Source organism: Quercus robur, chromosome 8 (genome assembly GCF_932294415.1).
Source record: "Quercus robur chromosome 8, dhQueRobu3.1, whole genome shotgun sequence".
Lineage (NCBI taxonomy): Eukaryota > Viridiplantae > Streptophyta > Magnoliopsida > Fagales > Fagaceae > Quercus > Quercus robur.
Genome location: NC_065541.1, coordinates 28,347,444 through 28,367,968, shown reverse-complemented (window position 1 = coordinate 28,367,968; position 20,525 = coordinate 28,347,444). Strand labels below are relative to the sequence as shown.

The window sequence follows — 20,525 nt, the reverse complement described above, 5'->3', positions numbered from 1 at the left end:
TTTATATAAATTAGTCGTTAACTCGTGCGATGCACGGAAAAATTATTGACTCTGAAAAAAAATCCAACAATGAGTAAATAGACATTTTGCTAGTTAGTAATTTTTTTTTTTTTAAATGAAGAAATATTTAACTTCTATACTTTTCCATAGTTTAGAAGTGTTGTCTAACATTGAATATTATTGAGTTGCAAGTGTATAGTTACCGAAACCTACAAAGTAATTTACAATTCTTAAATTAATAAAACAAAACTCTTAATAGTTATACACACACACACACACACACACACACACACACACACTCAAAACTAATATAAACTGTAAATATATAAACAAAGACCCTGATAGGAAGAAACACCAAGTTTCAAATTTGAGTAACAATATAACTTTCTCTTAGTTATAACAATATAGACAATTCAAAACATGGAACAATATCAAAATTATAATACCTAATTCCATAATCTTTTATGTTGAATCAAAATAAATAATTAATTGAAATTAATCCAAACAAATAATTAATCAACCAAAAATCATAGTTTTAAATAAGAAAACAAAAAATCACATGAACCTAAATAAAAGGCATTTAAGGTCAAGAATTAAGATCAACCTACTGAGACACAAATACCAAAAACCCCAAGACTTAAAATTTCAAAATTTATAGAATCCCCAAAGACTATTTCAAAACCAAACCAAATTCAACAAATTTATATATAACATACCAAATAAAAATTTATCATTCCCTAGGCTGGAAGACATAGGTTGTAGTTTTGATTTTTCTCCAAAAAAATAGAGATGCTTTATCTGCCATGTACAATAAAAAAAAAATTAGTAGAAATTTTAACCCATGAAAACAATGTCAATATAAATATGGAGATTAACCCCAAATACTCAAAAGAAATCAATCCTAAACATAACAAAAGAATAAGATAGAGAAAAAAAAATCTCAGGCACATAGAAAGCAAATAAAAAATTCGACATATAAAGATTAAAAACAATCACAGGCACAAAATCAAACGTACCTATTTCAAATATCCGACATGTTTACCAGAACCAAATGGAGTAACAGAAGAATTAAAAAGAACGTAGATTAGAAAAAAAATATATAATGTAGATGAAGAAAAAAAGGGTACCAAGCTTAAGATGCGAGACTTGAGGCAAAGCAGTAATTCAATACCATAGCAAAATTAAACCATGAAAAAAGAATACCATAGGTATTATATGGTTGCATGGAGCCATGCTTGAGCTTTGAGCATGTTAGCAACAGCCAGCCACACCAACTTCATTGTATGTCTAATTCTATTAGCAGTGGCAAAAGCAAAAGCCAAAAATAAAAATCGTAAATATAGCTCTTTCAATTATCATGGCTCTTCATTCTTTTTCAGCTTGTACACTGTTGTTATTGTATATTATATATATATATATATATATATATTTATAGTTGTAGGATGGTGGATAATTTGTTGAGTTGTAATCAGTTTTCAACTCTACTTTGGTTAACGTATTGGTTTCCAACTATTATTAGACAACGTATGGGAATAATTTTTGGTTTCCAACTCTCTTTAGGCAACGTATGGGATAAATAAATGTTAAATAATTTTATTTTAAAAAAATAATAATGATGTGGTGACGTGGAAAATTGTGGGAGTTTCAAAAGTTTCGCTTTTATATATATATAAATTATAAATTATGGATAATAGATTAAGGTTGCGTTTGGCATTGGCTTAAAAAGTCAGTTTTTTTACTATTTAGCTTATTTTTGCTATTATTCAACTTATTTTTGCTACTATTTATAGATCTCATTGCACTTTTTGGTATTATTCATGAGTTCTATTGTACTATTTCAGTTACCTTTTAACTTTATCTATAATAGTTTCAACAAAAAAAAAAAATTTCAGTTTTAACTAAATAAACGGTTCCCAAACGAACTCTAAATATATTTAATTTTATATAAATTATGAATTATACTAGATATAGATTCTATATTAGATAGATATTACATATTAGATAGATTAACTATATTAAATAGATTCCCATAAAAAAAAATATTAAATAGATATATAGTATGACTTATAAGTAGAGTTTGGTATATATTGTGTTAGAACTTGGTTACTCTCCATTTTTTATTTTTTGGAGAGAGTTTTAACCTATGACGTCCGCTCCTGATGATAGTTCTTTATCATCAGACCAAGCCACCAATCAGTTTTTGGTATAGGTGGAGATTGAACCCCAAATCTCTTAAATAACCATCAGAGACTTTACTTGTTGAACTAATTGGAACTCGGTTACTCTCCATTTTAAGTGTAATGTTTCTTTAAAAAAAAGAAATTCATATAATGTTTTTGGATGGATAATTCCCGCTGCACAGCCAGCAGGCGCAGGCCGTATAGGTAGTTGGTACACCAAATAGTTATAACCTAAGCTAAAGACAAATTCAAATATGTAAAAAAGAAAGTGAAGAAAAATTCAAAGCAGATAATGGGTCAAACATGCCGTCTCTCTTTGTGAGGGAAGTCCACGTCACTGTTGTTTGACACACGTCAAAGTTTAAATGGCTATTACATCGTGGCTAAGTGCGTCCTCCCTCTCTCCCTCTTTATTTTTAATAAAACTGATAGATCTAAGCTTGTTTTTTGTTCATCAGATCCACTGGGAGTTCTCTATCTTTTTTATTTTTCATTTGTAATTCTCATCAATAACATATATCTTCTTCAACTCTTAAAGGTTACTTTCTGGACCTCAACAAAAATCTCTTTATATAATATAATCTCTCTCTCTCTGTTTTCATTCAAGATCTATCTATTCGATTTTCGACTACTATTTTATGTATGTATGTATTTATATATATATATAAAAAAAAAAAAAAAAAGATGCAAACATTCATGTTGATAGATAGATGTTGGGTACTTTTTTTTTTTTTTTTTATTTGAAATTTTAATTTTGAGCTATTATGTATAATGAAACATCTTTTCTTTGTTGAAAATTTTGTTTGCTTCTCTCTGATTTGGAACTAAAAACATAAATTTCGTTTAAAAAGAAGTGATTTTTGCGAACTAATCAGATTAGTATTGGTGATTTTGTTTGTGTGCAGGTTGGATTGAAAGAGAAAGAGAAAGAGAAAGATGGGAGGAGGATTTAGGGTGCTTCATCTGGTGAGGCCATTTCTTTCATTCCTGCCAGAAGTTGAGAGCGCTGATAGAAAAGAGAGAAGGTGATATATACAGTGATATCTCTATTCATATTCTTGGTATGTAGTCAGCTCCCTCTCTATGGCATACACTCTACAACAGGTGCAGATCCATTCTATTGGATGCGTGTTATTCTTGCTTCCAACAGAGGGACTGTCATGGAACTTGGAATCACCCCAATTGTCACTTCTGGACTCGTCATGCAACTTCTTGCTGGCTCCAAGATCATTGAGGTCGACAATAATGTGCGTGAGGATCGCGCACTCTTGTAAGAAAAGTTTCTTTCTTTCTTTCTTTTTTGGTTTGTTTTTGTTGTTTTTGCTGCTTCATCATGATCATGACTATGACTTTCCCTCCAGGAATGGTGCTCAGAAGTTACTTGGCATACTGATTGCTGTGGGTGAGGCTGTTGCCTATGTTCTCTCCGGCATGTATGGTAGTGTTAGCCAACTTGGAGTTGGAAATGCCATTCTAATTATCATTCAGCTCTGCTTTGCTGGTATCATTGTCATATGTTTAGATGAGCTTCTTCAGAAAGGATATGGTCTAGGCTCTGGAATTTCACTTTTCATAGCAACCAATATCTGGTGACTATTCACTCTGCTCTCCTTTTTATATAAAATTCTGATCATTTTGAAGATATATATATATTTTTCTTTTCGCAGTGAAAATATTATCTGGAAAGCATTTAGTCCCACCACTATTAACAGTGGACGAGGAGCTGAATTTGAGGGTGCTGTTATTGCCCTATTCCATCTCCTCATAACTCGAACCGACAAGGTTCGGGCTCTCCGGGAGGCTTTTTATCGCCAGAATCTTCCAAATGTCACAAACCTGCTTGCTACGGTCTTGGTCTTCCTAATTGTAATCTATTTCCAAGGTTTCCGTGTGGTTTTGCCTGTGAGGTCAAAGAATGCACGTGGTCAGCAGGGTTCATATCCTATCAAGCTCTTCTATACCTCCAACATGCCCATTATTCTACATTCTGCACTTGTATCCAATCTTTACTTTATCTCCCAGGTACCTACTGCTCTTGTCTCAACCACTTCCATTTGCACTTCAAATCTATATCTGAATTTATTATTTTATTTTTGGTTTGGTGATTGTGCAGCTGCTCTACAGGAAGTACAGTGGAAATTTTCTGGTAAATCTTTTGGGTAAATGGAAGGAATCTGAATATTCCAGTGGTCAATCTATTCCTGTCGGTGGTCTAGCATATTATATCACTGCACCATCAAGGTAATTAAGAATTTTTATTTTTTCTTCTAGAGATTGTATTTTTGTCTTAAATTTGATCTTGCATTCATACTTGGATGTTAGTTATCTATGATACAATATGAGCAGTCAGTGATATGAGCTTTAGCCCAAATTCAATTGTCTCCTCATAAGAGTAGGGGTTCAAGACCTATTGGTTATGTGTGTTGTAGCAATGAAAAGAAAACAACATATGATCTGAACACAATGATTTGTTAGTTTTTCAATAACTGGGATACAATACAGTCGTAATACATTAATCAATTAGTGTGGACGCAACCGGCCAGTGGGTTCAAACCCATGACCTTAACCCCCTAATTTTATAAGGGGAGATGCGATTTCAGTCAGAACTCAGCTTGTATATAAATATATTTTAAGGTTGTAATATAGTAATTTACACTTCAAAAGACAAATAATAACATATTAATAAACACAAAAGGTCAATGAGCTCTAGATCAAATTACACTTGCTTTCTGTGTAAAGTAAGGTGGAGGATGAGGTCGTGGGTTCAATACCTATTGGGTGCATGTGTAACATTGCCAAATTAAAATATACATAAAGAAATGAAAGTGGCACATGACTGCAGTAGTATGACCTCACCACCCCTCCCAACCCTTCTTCCCCCCCCCCTCCCCCCCTCCATCCCTACTCAGCCTACAACTATCCCTCCTCTATTTCCCCCTGTACCTCAGCCTCTCAACCTGTCACCCCCACTATTCCCAGGTTTCTTCCCATTACCATTCCCACCACCTTTTGGTTTTTTGCCTTACCACCCTTTTTGTCCACCTTTAAACTCTGCTTTGTCCACCCCACCTTCCTCTGTCCTGCCATTGCATCCACCTCCTCTGCCTAGACCAACCAATACCAATACCAATAACATTTCACCCAATACCAATCCACTCACACCTCTTCCAACCAATGTGCCTCTCCCTATCTCTGTTCCTAATCTTTCTCCTCAGGTTAGAGGGAGTAGTATAGGTTTCTTTCGTATTGATTCTAAAACTTTTTCTTTCTCTTTTGACGGTGGGAGGGACGATTCTTATGCTATACATGAAAGTCGTCGGAATTTTAAAAGTTCCGTTTGGCTGAGTCGCAAGGGAATGAAATGGGTCCTCTCTTGCTTTGCTGATATTCGTGATTGGGTACCAGGAAAGGATTTGTTGTACAAACATTTTAGAGAGAACAATAAGTTTTTCGAGTTCCGGGGAAGGTCGAATAAGGCTGGTATTTTTGTGGATTTAGCTGTGTTTTTTGGTGGAGCTCGACGTGGTTGTGTTATGGTACCTGCGAGTTCTAACCGGGCTGGGTGGAGCTTGTTTTCAAGAGCATTAGATAGTTTCCTAGCAGGTTCGAACACTGTTGGGGTGGAAGGGAGGATTTCTGGTGGAGCTGCTGGTGGTGGCCAAATGGATGGCGGTGGACTTGATGGGAAGAAACTTTTCAATACTGGCAACCAGCGGAAGTTGAGGAATTTTGAAAATTCTAGAGCTTATTTGGGACATAACGTGTTCAAGGGCGAAGCTGCTGCTGGGTCAGTTTCTAAAAAAAAATCTGTTAGACCCACGCGTGACTGCATGTTCAAAGTGACTACTGACACCATGGCGTTGAGGGTGTCTTTATCTGAAGGGGGTAAAAGGGTGGTGTCTTGGATTAAGCCATTGGACTCTCACAGGTCCACTCCGGATGTCTCTTGGGTGGATAAAGTGAAGTTACAAAGGCCTAAAGCTGTTGGGCCTGTGGTTTTTAAATCCCAAGCCCAAGCCCAAGCTACCTTAGCTCTCCCTTTTAAAAATAAAACCCAGTTAGAGTCTGAACTGACCTGCGATCCTAATGGGTTGCACGATCTGGTTCAGGAGCTGAGTGGGTCAGGCGAGTCTTCAACGGAGCCCGGGGTAGCGACGGTGGCGCCGATGGAGGGATTGGAAGCTCCGTTGAGGGCGAAACCTTCGTCGAGCCCAGCTCCGGTGGTTAGCGCCTCTATCTCGGTGGCTCCCCAGTCAGATCGGGAGCCAGGGACTACGGCGGAGGCGCCGGCGGCGGGTTTTGAGGCTCCGATAAGGACAAGTTTCCCCTCTAGCTCAGTTCTGGAGGTTCGCGCCCCTATCTCGGTGGTTCCCCTGTCAGTTCGAGAGGGTGAGAGGCAGATTGGGGTTGATCTGATGCTTACGGTGGACTCCAATAGTTTTGGGCAGTTTTCTCCTTTGAACTTTGTTGGTAGGGAGGGAGTTCCTTGGTCGGAGGAGGTGGAGGACGTTTTCACAGAGTTATTAAGCATAAGTGATAAAGAGAAGTGTGATTCCCAAACGGGTATGACAGAGTCGGTAGCTGTGTATGCCGACGGTATTGGGGAGTACAACTGCAGTCCACTAGAGTGTGCGCCGTTGTCTTGTTGGGTCCCTAGGGTAGCTGAAGATTTGGTGTTGAGCACGGTGGATAAGGTAAGTGAGTTTGATGCATCTAAGGTGGAACACTCGAAGTGGGTGTCTACAATGTTGAAGAGCTTCTGCAAGTTGGTGGGTTTTCCTATTGTTAAACATGAAGCTCAATGTGTGGCTTTATTTCGTTTATTAGAACAGGAGTGTATTGAGGTTGCCAATGGTGGCTGTATTAGGCCACCTGTTAAAGCTGGTCAGAGAGGTTTAAGGGAATTGAGGGGTTTGTTTTCTTCAGTGAATTATGATGGGATTGTCTCTCGGAATAGAGGTTCGTCGTCAGGACCAGGGGCTATTGGTAGTTATTAATGTCTTTACGACTTCTTTCTTGGAATGTTAGGGGGTTGAATAACCCTCAAAAGAGAGAGGTTTGTAAGAATCTTTTGAAGGATTGGAGATGTGATGTTGTATGTTTGCAGGAAACTAAGCTTGCTTCTTCAAATTCTGCTCTTGTGCGTAGCTTGTGGGGTAGTCCCTTTGTTGATTGGGCGGTACTGGATGCGGTTCAAACATCTGGGGGGGTTTTGTTGATTTGGGATAAACGGGTGGTCGAGAAAATTGATGTATCTGTTGGTCAGTTCTCTGTTAGTGTTCTTTTTAGGGGAGTGTTGGACGGTTTTGAATGGGTCTGCACTGGTCTTTATGGTCCTAATGATGATCATCATAGGGCTGCTTTGTGGGAGGAGCTGTCCAGGGTTCGGACCAGGTGGAACACAGCTTGGTTTTTATTCGGTGATTTTAATATTATTAGATACCCCTGCGAGAGGCTTGGTTGTGATTCTTTTAATCCAGCCATGTTCGCATTCTCGAACTTTATTGAGAATAATTATTTAGTGGATCTTCCATTGGACGGGGCATCTTTCACCTGGTTTAGAGATGCTGAGCCGCAGGCTATGTCCCGTATTGATAGGACTCTTGCTTGTGTGGATTGGGTGGATCATTTTGGGAATGTGTCTCAAAGGGTGCTCCCTCGTGTTATTTTCGATCATTGTCCGCTCTTGGTGGAAGCTGGTGGAGTGGATAGGGGTCGCTGTGCTTTTAAGTTTGAGAATATGTGGCTTAGATCTGAGGGTTTTCTCGAGAGAGTTAAACTTTGGTGGGAGGGGTATAGCTTTTTGGGCTCCCCTAGTTTTGTTCTAGCTCAGAAATTAAAGGCTTTGAAAGAAGACCTTAAGAAGTGGAATAAGGAGGAATTTGGAGATTTGGCTTTTAGGAAGAAGTGTTTGTTGGCTGAATTATTGGGTCTAGATTCTAAGGAAGAAATGCGGGGCCTCTCTAATGAGGAAGAGTCCCGTCGAACTCAGGTTAAAGGTGATATTGCAGCTTTAGCTGCTTTAGAAGAGACTTTTTGGAGACAAAAGTCTCGTGCTTTGTATGTGAAGGAGGGAGATAACAACACTCGATTTTTTCATAGACTAGCGAACTCTCATAGAAGAACAAATCACATTAGAAGCATTGTGGTTGATGGGGTCTTATATGAGGACGATTCTACTGTTAAAGCTCAGGTGGCTCAGTTCTATCAAAATCTCTACAAAGAGCCAAATATATGGTGTCCAACAATGGATGGATTGGATTTTGATTGCATTGGAGAGGATGAAAGGTTGGCCTTGGAGAGGGAGTTCTCTAAAGAAGAGGTGATCCAGGTTTTGATGGAGATGGAGGGGGATAAAGCTCCTGGACCTGATGGTTTCACCATGGCTTTTTTCCAAAAATGCTGGAGAGTGGTGGAGGAGGATGTTATGGCTGTTTTTGAGCACTTTCACAGGTATTTAGTGTTTGAAAGGTCTTTAAATGCCTCGTTTCTCACTCTAATTCCCAAGAAAAATAATGCTATTGATGTTAAGGACTTTCGGCCTATTAGTTTGGTAGGAAGTGTGTACAAGCTGCTGTCTAAGGTGTTGGCAAATAGATTGAGGGTTGTGCTAGATAGTCTCATCTCTGAGTCCCAAAATGCTTTTGTTGGTGGGAGACAAATTTTGGATTCAGTGCTTATTGCTAATGAGTGCCTAGACAGCAGATTGAAGAGCCATGTGCCCGGGGTGGTTTGCAAATTGGACATTGAGAAAGCCTATGACCATGTGAATTGGGACGCATTGTTTTACTTATTGGCTAGGATGGGTTTTGGGGTGAGATGGAGGGGGTGGATTAAGGCTTGCATAACTACTGTTTGTTTCTCTATTATTGTGAATGGATCCCCGGTAGGCTTTTTTGGAAGCTCTCGTGGGTTGAGACAAGGTGATCCACTGTCCCCTCTTCTTTTCCTCTTTATTATGGAAGTTCTAAGTAGGCTGCTGAAGAAAACTGAGGATTGTGGTCTACTTCGTGGCTTTCGTGTGGGGCCTACTAACTCTATAGGGGTACGCATTTCACACTTGCTGTTTGCAGATGATACCATTTTGTTTTGTGATGCGTCTAGAGATCAGTTGTTGTCCATTAGGCTGGCGTTGACTAGCTTCCAAGCTTTTACTGGTCTGAAAGTTAATGCGGGAAAGAGTGAGATTGTTCCTGTTGGGGAGGTTGAAAATATAGATGTGTTGGCTGCCATTCTTCGTTGTAGGGTGGGTAGTCTGCCTTTGAAGTACTTGGGTATGCCGTTGGGCACCCCTTACAAAACAGCATCTATGTGGAATCCTATTTTGGAGAGGATGGAGAAGAAACTCTCGGGTTGGAAGCGTCTCTATTTATCTAAGGGGGGTAGACTTACCCTGGTGAAGAGTACTCTTTCTAGCCTTCCTACGTACTATCTATCCTTATTTGTCATTCCTGTAGCTGTGGCTGATAGATTGGAGCGTATTCAGAGGAAGTTTTTATGGGGATCTTCAGAGGAGTGTTTCAAATATCCTTTGGTGGCTTGGGAGAAGGTGTGTTTACCGATAGCTTTGGGTGGTCTGGGGATCAGGAAGTTAGTGCACTTTAATAAAGCATTGTTAGGGAAATGGTTATGGAGGTTTGGGCGAGAAGGCACTCATCTTTGGAGGAGGGTTATTGCTTCTAAATATGGTGAGGGTCAAGGGGGGTGGAGTTCTAAAAGTTGCAGAAGGGCTCACGGTTGTGGTCCATGGCGTGGTATTCATGATGGTTGGGAGAGCTTCTCCAACCATGTGTCCTTAGTGGCGGGGGATGGCTCTCGTATTCTTTTTTGGCATGATAAGTGGGTTGGAGATAACACGCTTAATAGGCTTTATCCTCAGTTGTATGTGTGTTCTAACGACAAGGAAGCTTACATTTCTGATGTTCTATGCTACCAAGAGGGTCGTAACGATAGAATCTGGAATTTGAGATTTCATAGGAACTTTCATGAAAGGGAATTAGGGGCTGCCTTATCTTTCCTTGAGTTCATTCAATCTCGGATCCCTAGGGGTGGTGGGAATGACACCTCTCATTGGTGTCTCAAAGGGAATGGCATGTTTGATACCCGGTCCTATTACAATAACATTAGGGGTGCAGCTGATTCCAATTTTCCGTGGAAGGGTGTTTGGAAAGCTAAGATCCCTAGGAGGGTGGCTTTTTTTGTGTGGACAGCGGTTCATGGGCAGATCCTTACTTTGGATAATCTTAAGCTTAAGGGGCGCATTTTGGTGAATAGGTGTTGTATGTGCCATCGGAATGAGGAAACCGTGGATCATCTTCTCCTCCATTGTCCGGTAGCTCACTCTTTGTGGGTTTACATGCTTCAGATCTTTGGGATACATTGGGTCATGCCAGGCTCTGTGGAAAGCTTGGTGTATTGTTGGAGTTTTTGGCTAGGAAAATTTAATTCAGACATATGGAATATGATTCCCGGCTGTTTGATGTGGATTGTTTGGATGGAAAGAAATCGGCGCTCTTTTGAGGATACTGAAAAATCCTTGGCTCAATTACAAGCTCTGTGCCAGAAGACTTTATTTGATTGGTCTAGGTGTTGGGGCTTCTCGGAATGCTCCACTATCTTAGAGTTTATTTCTTCCCTTAGTATTGCGTTTTAAGTTTTTCCTTTTAGTTGTTTGCTGTTTATTTTGTTTTTTGCTTTTCCTTGTGTTCACCATCATGAACACCTTGTATTGGCTTTTGTCTATTTTTTAGTTTGTTTTAATAATATTATTATTACCTATCAAAAAAAAAAATATACATAAGCAAAAGTATTTTATAAGCTACAAATAACAGAAGTAAACAGGATCCATAATTCATGTATGATGTGCATAGAAATTGAAAATTTCAAGGATTTTTAACTTATTCAAATACTAGATATTGCATATTGAACCCCCCTTCCTGCGGCCCAACATGCCCCAAAAGAGATTCATTTTTAGACCTGGGCATATGAATGCTGTATTCAACTGGTATCCTGCAGTATCTGAACCATATCCATAAAACTATTATTTTTTATTATTCATGGAGATGTATCCTGCTGTATCCATATGGAATACATGATGAAATACAGGAATGGAGGCTAATTGAAGAATCCATTTTGCAAGTTATCTGCGCTTTTACTTATTCATCATTATAATGATGCTAGTAAACCTGAATTGATATGTTGCATATGATTTTGCAGCTTAGCTGATATGGCAGCCAATCCTTTCCATGCACTGTTCTATCTAGTGTTTATGTTGTCAGCATGTGCATTGTTCTCAAAAACTTGGATTGAAGTTTCTGGATCATCTGCGAGAGATGTTGCCAAGCAGCTTAAGGTAAGAACTCATTGTGATATAAGTTTCTCATCCTCTGCAAGTATGTATGTGTGTGCATCTCTTTCATGATTTTACTGGGTGGTGTTCTTGTGGTTTCATCAGTAAGTCAGGGTTGACAAACTCATGGGTTTCAATTTTTTGTTTGTTTGCCTTATTTCTTGTTTGTCTAAGTTTCTTATGAAGATGGAATTCTTGGAATTTTGAAATTGAAATTGGTCATATATAGGTGATATAAACTGCTATGTTTCTGAATTGGTCCTGTATATCGTTCTGTTCTTACTGTTTGCATGTATTTGTTGTTGATGTTAGAATTATGGTTAAATGAGTAAATTCACCAATTCCTAACAGCTTAGGCATTTGGGAAAATTGGTAATTTAACATAGTATTAGAGCAAAAGATCCTGATTTTGACCCCTAACTTCACTTTACCTCACATTTAAAATATTAAATATCACATGTGTTGATTAAGGGGGAGTGTTAGAATTATGGATAAATGGTTAAATTCACTATTTCTTAACATTTTAAGCTTTTGGGACAATTGGTAATCTAACCGATCACAAAAATTTGTTTTATGGATCACTTTTAGCTTCCAACTTGGTTTCAACCCACCACCCTATTTATATGAAAAACTATCCTTATTTAATATTTGATGTATAAAAATCTACTTAAAAAGTACTTCTATTTGAGTTTGAACACTAATGATCGGATTGGACTTTTGAACCTGGTTGTGTTGCACATTTAGAGCAACAACATTAGTTAGTGCAAAATTTCCATCTATTTTGCAAGAAAAAACCTACTTTAAAAAAAAAAAAAAAAATTTACACACCCACTTTTACAAAACACCCACATCAATTTATCTATTCTACACATTTATTCAATAAAATATTCATTTCTTTAACACTCATCTCTCTCATAGACCCAACACAACCACACACTGTCATCTCTCTCACAAATCCAACACAACCCACACACTGTCATCTCTCTCACAGATCCAACACAACCCACACACTGTCATTCAGCCCAGCCATATGAAATGAGAGAGTTGATCTGAGAGATCGATGCCTCGCCTTGAGCAAGATCGACGCCTCACCCTAAGCAAAACCATTCAACCCAGGCATATGAAATGAGAGAGTTGATCTGAGAGATCGACGCCTCGCCCTGAGCAAGATCGACGCCTCACCCTAAGCAAAACCCACTTATCAAGATCGACGCAAAGAACTAGAAAAAACAAGCCGATCAACCCAAAGACCCACCAACCCACACCCAAAATCAACCAAAAAACCAGAAAAAGAAAAAAAAACAAGCAATAGATCGGTGATGGGGCTTGGGTCGGCGAGAGAGTTGATCTAATGAAATGAGAGAGTTGATTAGTGAGAGTGAGGTGAGAGAGGAAATGAGAAAAAGAGAGTGAGGTGAATCAGAGGTACAGAGAGGGGAGAGAAACAAATACTAAAATATTAAATGGAACAGCTACAATAGCCGTGCATATATGCACGGTTACTGTAGCAATGGTGCATATTTGCATATTTTTACATTGACTAATATGGGCATTTTTTGGGTTAAAATGTGCAAAATGATGCACTATTTGTATTATGCAAGATTTTGAGTGGTTGCTCTTATGGTTATAAAGTTCAACTCTATTATAATTAATCAAATATAAATGTTAAGTTTCATTTCAATAACATTTAGGGTCTGTTTGGATACCGCTTATTATTGAAAACTGAAATACTATAGTAAAATAATTTTTAAATGTGTGAATAGTGCCATGAGACTTAGTTGTAAAGTTGTTTTTGCTGAAAAAAGTACCTGTGGGTCCCATGAACAGTGCACGGGACCCACTTAAAAAAAGCATCCGCTGGGAAACGCGCAAAACGCACTTCCCAAACTTACTCAATAATTATTATTAATTTTATAGTATGGATGGGAAGGCGGGTTGGGTTTGGACCTTGCAGTCTTGCACGCACTGTTAAGTTGACTAGGTATCATTTCTAAATGGAGTTTAGAGAGGGTTGCACTGAATGTAATTCTATTTAAAAATTGAACATGAGATGCACATTGCACACATCATAAAAGTTATACTTGAATTTCAAATTGCATATTTTGAAATCTTTCCGAGTATTTAATGGAGATGGTTGAAGTAATATTGGACTCAATGCTACAATAGGTATTGGTTATGGCATGTGATTTTGGCAGGCCTGCCATGAAACCATGCTATTAAGTGTATTAAAAATGTGGAAATTATTTAACAATGTTCCCAATTGCAGGCATATAAAGAACCACCCATGTTAATTGAGCCAAGTTTCTAAAAACTTAATCTTCCGTTGAAGAAGGGAAGAAATGAGATGCTCTTTAAATCTAGCTGTCCCTTATGTTGTAAATTGAGCCTTTGCTCCACACACCCACAACTTGAGACACATGTTGGAGAGTCCTTGTAACAAAATTTTGAGACTATACATTGATGGTTAAATTCCTCACTCTATCCCATAATGAATCTCATATCTAGGTGAAGAACACCCCATTTGGGCAATGTATCAAGTTCGGCCTCGTAGATCCATATTATCATTTGGGCAATGAGCTCAAATAGCAGTTTCTGTCATAAAAACGAGTGAATGGTGAAGGGTGAGGTTGTGGATTCAAATTTCAAAACTCACTTGGTGTGTGTAACTTACGAATAAAAATAAAAACTATCCCTGATATCATTTCAGCAAATCATAAATTGAGGCAGTGTTATATTATTTCAACATATAGTTTAAGTACACTTTTACATTTATAAGTTGAATGATTAATAATTACTTTTTTTGAAGTCTTCAATTCTACAAGTTTCTTTGCATTTTGGTCATAAAAAAATATGGGATCTGTTGAGGGAGTTGAATGCCAAATTGCTGAAGTGACTTATAAGCTTTGTAGTTATAAAAGATTATAGTTATTTCTTCAATTTGGCTATGAACCTGAGCAGTATATATGACACGAAGGACCTTTGTCTCCGGTGTGCATCTGTTCTCAATTGTTAAACTGGCTCTCTTTTATAACTTTCATCATTTGTTTTAATTTAAAAAATATTTATTAATATAGAAATACTTTCTTCAGTCACATGGATGTAAAAATCTGATAGATGAGGGAGCTACAAGTGTATTAATGTAGCAATACTTTCTTCAGTCATCATCTGTATTCCTGGCAGCATGTCATCTTATATACTTTGTGGTATTGCAGGAACAACAAATGGTGATGCCTGGTCATCGTGAGTCAAACTTACAGAAAGAGCTGAACCGCTACATACCCACTGCTGCAGCATTTGGAGGCATGTGTATTGGTGCATTGACAGTGTTGGCAGATTTCATGGGAGCAATTGGTTCAGGGACCGGGATTCTGCTTGCAGTAACAATCATTTATCAGTACTTTGAAACATTCGAGAAGGAAAGAGCCAGTGAGCTTGGCTTCTTTGGATTCTAAGCTTGTGTCTTGTTACACCTCTTATGGTTGGTGCCTTGGTGCTGCAAACAACCTCGCAGGCAGTTTTGGTGCGCTGAGAGCTGTAAGTAGGTCCTTTTTTAACACCAAAGATTCAAGTTCAAGATGTTAGGGGTAGTTTGTTGTTAGTACAGAGATATGCATAACCTTGAACATAATAGTTGTTATTTATGTTGTCTTTTTGACATCCACTCCAATATTTATTTCTCATGTATCATTGAATTTATATGGGTACCCTGGATCTACAAGATACTGGATTACCTTGTTTTATTTTTAAGGTTTCTTGCAGACCGTTTAGGCTTTCTACGTGATAGAAATTTCCTGCTTTATCTTATGCTTGTGTTTTGCACTCCATCAAAGAGGGCATATAGCCTGCGATTATCTGTGCCATGTTCTAAACAAAACATTTCTTACTTATCAATCTGGGCGATTCAGTTCAGTTGACAACTATTCATCTCCCAAACAAATCTGTCCGGAAAAGTGAAAATAGTTGAAAGTTTGCTGTTTTTCATCCAAGACCTTTAATTTTTTTTTTTATGGGCATTTGTCCCTAATTTATAAATTATGCAGCAAAATGCTTTTGTTTTGAAACTATTTAGCAAAATGCCTCTGTTTTTGAAACTTAATTTTAACAAAATTGAGTTACAGGTGGAACTCGATATTAGCAATGTCGAGTTCTATGCATATTTTGACATTTAGGGCACGTTTGGTACACTGTAATGATTATTACATAGGAATAGGAATAAGTATTATAAGGAATATATTAAGTTGAAATATAATAAGTATTACTATTCATTAGTTTGGTGACCATTTAGGAATAGAATTTTGAATATGCATTCACAATTTAGTAGTGCATAAAAAGAATGTGTAATTAAATCATTTTTAAGTCAAATTTCCTAAAATACACTTATTTTAAGGTGTTCAAAATGGAGCCAATAATTAACAAGAAGGAAAATTTATTTTCTTTCCTTTTGAAGATGTGGAAACTAATGGTTTTTTAGGATTTTTTTTTTTTTAAAAGTTATTCCATAAGAATAGCTATTACATTTTGAAGAATAGCTATTCATAAGGAATAACTATTCATTGTAATAAAAACATAACCAAATAACAGAACAGTTATGCCATAAAAATAGTTATTACATTATAGTGTTTATTACAGTCTACCAAACGCACCTTTAAATTTTTTTGAAAACTTAAGTGGAACTCGACATTACTAATGTCGAGTTACACTTAAAAATATATACAGAACTTGATTTTGAGGATATCAAGTTTTACGTAGAACTCGATTTTGATAAAATCAAGTTTAAAAAACAGGAGCAATTTGCTAAATAGTTTCAAAACAGAAAAATTTGCTACATAGTTTGCAAATTAAGGTCAAATGCCCATTTTCTCCTAATTTTTTGCAATAATAACCAATTTCAATCAGTTCTAACAAAAATATTTTTTAAATAAGTAATTCAAAGATCGAGTACTGAATGTATAATTTTTAATTCCAATTTCCATACTTGAGTTACCTCTATACTTTATTATTTTATTAAAAAAAAAAAAAACTCCGGTTATATTATTAAAGTCAAAATGCAAAACTCATCTTCTAAGTTTCACATTTTGTCATTTCAATCTTCCAAGTTTCAATTATACTCGATTCAGACTTCTGTTTACTATTTGTTAAATTGCACCATTAAATTACCCAAAACGACATTGTTTTAAACTGTAGTTAATATACAATTTTTTTTTTTAATTTCTAAATTTTAGAAAAAAAAAAGTTTAATTGAAAAAAAAAAAAACATAAAATAAATCCACTGCCAAGGACATCGCTAGATAGAGCCCAGCCGAAACCCAATGAAATTCAACAATACTCAATAAGTCTTGCTTTTACCGATTCTCAAGAAACGAGGAATGAATTTCTGGGGAAATAAAATCTTCTCTATTTTCTTGAATATGGCCAGCAAGCATTTGGTGAATGCTGGAACTGAACAAGTGCAATGACAGAGACAAGAAGGAAAGTAGTAGTGTAAATCAGAGCATTATTACGATGTTTCTCCTTAGAATTAATGAAGAGAAAAAGAGTTGCAGTGAAAGAAAGCCTATTCTCAGTTTGCACGGGAGAGATTTAAGGAAATCTTCATACTCGAAAGGAGATGACAAGATCGAGAGGATTACTATGGTGATGATGATACTGATCGTTGTGCCTATACAGCAACAAGTCTTGGTTCTGTTGTGAACTTGTGATTTGCTTCCTCGGCAGTGGGTTTAGTTTATGTTTTTTATTTTTATTTTAAATTAACTTTTTTTTCTAAAATTCAGAAATTTAAAAAAAATTAATTTTAATTACAATGTAAAACAGCGTCGTTTTAGGTATTTTAATGGTGCCATTGAAATATAACGGTACAATGTAAACGAAGTATTGAATTAAGTATAATTGAAATATAAAGAACTAAAATGACAAAAGTTAAATTTAGAGGACTGAAATGATAAAAAGTAAAATTTAGAGGGTGAGTTTTGCATTTTAACCTATTATTAACCATATATAAACAGATTTAGAATTTTTTTTTTTTTTTTTAAATAGAGTTGACCCTATTTATTTATTTATTTATTTTTTGATTGGAGTAATCAATAGATGCATCCCCTATTTCTATAAGTAAAACCTTCCTTACTTTTTTGGAGCTATTAATATAAATTTCGACAAATCCTACGTGTAGATGACTTGGTTATGCCGTTCAAAAATGACTTTTTTGCAGTAGACAGTTTTTTTTTTTTTTTTTTGAGAAATGCAGTAGACAGCTTGATTTGCATATTTAAGCACGGGATTTATTATTATTATTATTTTTTAGTCGGTGTCATGTCTTATTCAAAGCATGCCTCAAATCTTGAATGGTTAAGAAATATGATCAACTTAGCCCAAAAAATATAATAATAGTAGGAAAAAAAAGATATATTCCTATGATAATTAAACTGGTCAAGCAAATATAAAAACATGTGGTTATTCAGCAAAAAAAAAAAAAAAAAAAAAAAAAAAAAATGTGGTCTCTGGCTGAAGAGAAAGGAAGTAGCAGCCTTTATCATCGACATGGGCCCAAGAATTTAAACACGCCTAATATCTTTTTAGAGTAAGACTTAGGTATAGTACTTATGTGCTGTTCCTTACGTTTTCTTTTTAAGATTTTGTCATGTAGATTTTTTTTTATGTGATAGAAGTGTATTTTTTAGTTAAGTAGCCACATGACTGAATCTTAAGAGGGGAACTTAAAGAACAGCACCTAAGGTATTGTACCTAAATTTTGTTTATATATATATATATATATATATATATAGAAAATCCAATTATATTTCAAATGGATTTTCAATTTTGTGCCACATGTTTCATTTAGTTTTTAAATTTTATACTAAGTGAATTATTAACTATAAAAATTGATGGAAATTTTGCTCCACAAGAAGCTGACTTTATCAAAAAAATTCCACTTACATGGGTGGAGTCTGATGATTCAATTTTCTGGCCATGGGCAAAGGATGGTTGCTACACTTGTAAGTCAGGCTATCGTTTCTTGAAAGAGGAATGATGCGAACCTCAATCGACACGCTTTGAGACCCAACAAATAATATTAGAATATTTGCCCAAGAAAGCTAAAACTCATATTTTGATAGAAACCCTGACCCAACGTTTAAAGGTTTTTGTAATGATATTCACAAAGGTCCTTGGACAAAGAAACCAATTTTGATGCAAAGGCATTTGATATAAGGAAAACAAAGCTTGATTTTTTTTTTTTTTTTTGCAATTTTTGAAGAAAAAATTTGGCCTCTTGCATGTCTCCATGGAAAAACTCAGTTGCTTGTCACCCAATTTATTATCTATACAATTAGGTGGGAGATATCAGAAAATGCATGGATGCCCTTGTAGGGTGGGGACCCTTAGGACTTAGGTGGGCTCTAATGCACAAGCGGTTTTGGAACTGTCTCTCCTAGGGTTTCTCAATGTTATGCAAGCAGGTAAGGATCATACCTTTATTGGAGAATTGCTACCCTACAAACAAAATGCTTAAGGACGTGCTCCTATCATTTTCAAAAATTGGCTTTGCACCCTTGATCGGGTATTTATCATGGTGAGTTTCTACTATGATGCAAAATTAATGCACAAGATTGGCAAGTAACCAAAACTTTCATGATATGCTTGTCAATGCGGGATGGACCCTTCCTTTGATTACAGGTTTGTACAAAATTTTCTTTTACAACACTGGGTTCATTGGCTCCAATAATGGGCCATTTACAATACAAGAAACGTAATTGCGAGGAAAAGCTCGGCTTCTGATAATGTGGAGTTCTTAAAGGAAGCTCTTGGACACTTGGACCTTTAGACAGCATGGATCTCTTGGACCTTGTGATTTCTCGAGGGAGACCTTGTATTCTTGATGTCTAGGACCTTTAGCAATTTTGACATCTTGGCAATTTGGATCTCTTGACAATTTTTCGGCAGCACCTCCCCTTTAAACAGAGTTTCGATTACTTGCCACGAATTTTATCTTTGCATAATTAGGTGATGGAACCAATTGGTGTATGCATGAGTGCCCTTGTAGGGTTGTAAAACCTTAGGGATAGGGTATGGTCTAGCATGTACAAGTAACGGGGTTGCTTTTCCTAGGGGTTTAAACATGAATGCTGTACAAATAGGATAGAAAGAACATGGAGTAAAGCACAATTTCCTTGGCACAAGCAAAAAGGGCGTACCTGTTACAAAACACTTTCCCCTGACCTCTAGCCCTATAAGGGTATCCTTTCCTAGGCTTGGAAGCACAATTTCCTTGGCACAAGCAAAAAGGGCGTACCTGTTACAAAACACTTTCCCCTGACCTCTAGCCCTATAAGGGTATCCTTTCCTAGGCTTGGATGTTCACTCTTTAGGTTTCACCTAGTCCTGATAGGCTCTGGGCTTGATCTAGTCCTCACGGGTTTGACATAACTAGGCCAACTATATGCAAAGGCTTAACTAGTAGGTGGTTCCTGTCCTAGGGTACTCAATCGCCATACCCCTCCCTTCATGGAAGTTATGGGGCAGGAAGGATTGAGGGGGCCTTTTTAACAACTCCTATCCACCCATGGACCCAAAAGTGCCTACAACATTAGCCTAGAATCTAACTATGGGTAACACTGCCGATGTTTTCTACTGGGCATCTATAGATGGGGTGATGAAATTCCCAAAAAGATGTGACTACACCAGTAGTGCAGAGCCTGGGTTCGGCTCAAAAAGGGTGTATGTCATGCAATCCTTAAGGAAGGAGAAAGACTTTTTCAAAGCACAACAGATATATATGGAAAGCGAATAAAGGTGTAGCGGAAATTAAAATTTTCTACCCTATGTTTGCATGTGAGGAAAGCTATAAAGCATGTGAGAAAAGTGGTAAAGCATGTGATGAAAGCGGTAAAATCTCCATGTGAAAATACCTCAAAGCCACCTTTTCAGAAAAGGAGTTTTTGGAAAAAGATTTTTGCTCTTTTGAAAATGGTCTACTAGGATGTAGTAGAAGCCTCTTTCAA

The 20,525-nt window shown here is 36.9% G+C and overlaps 1 pseudogene; it reads left to right on the top strand.

Moving 5' to 3' along the window:
- The first annotated feature begins 3,085 nt into the window (after positions 1-3,085).
- On the top strand, positions 3,086-15,290 carry LOC126695115 (uncharacterized; annotated as a pseudogene).
- The last annotated feature ends 5,235 nt before the right edge of the window (positions 15,291-20,525 follow it).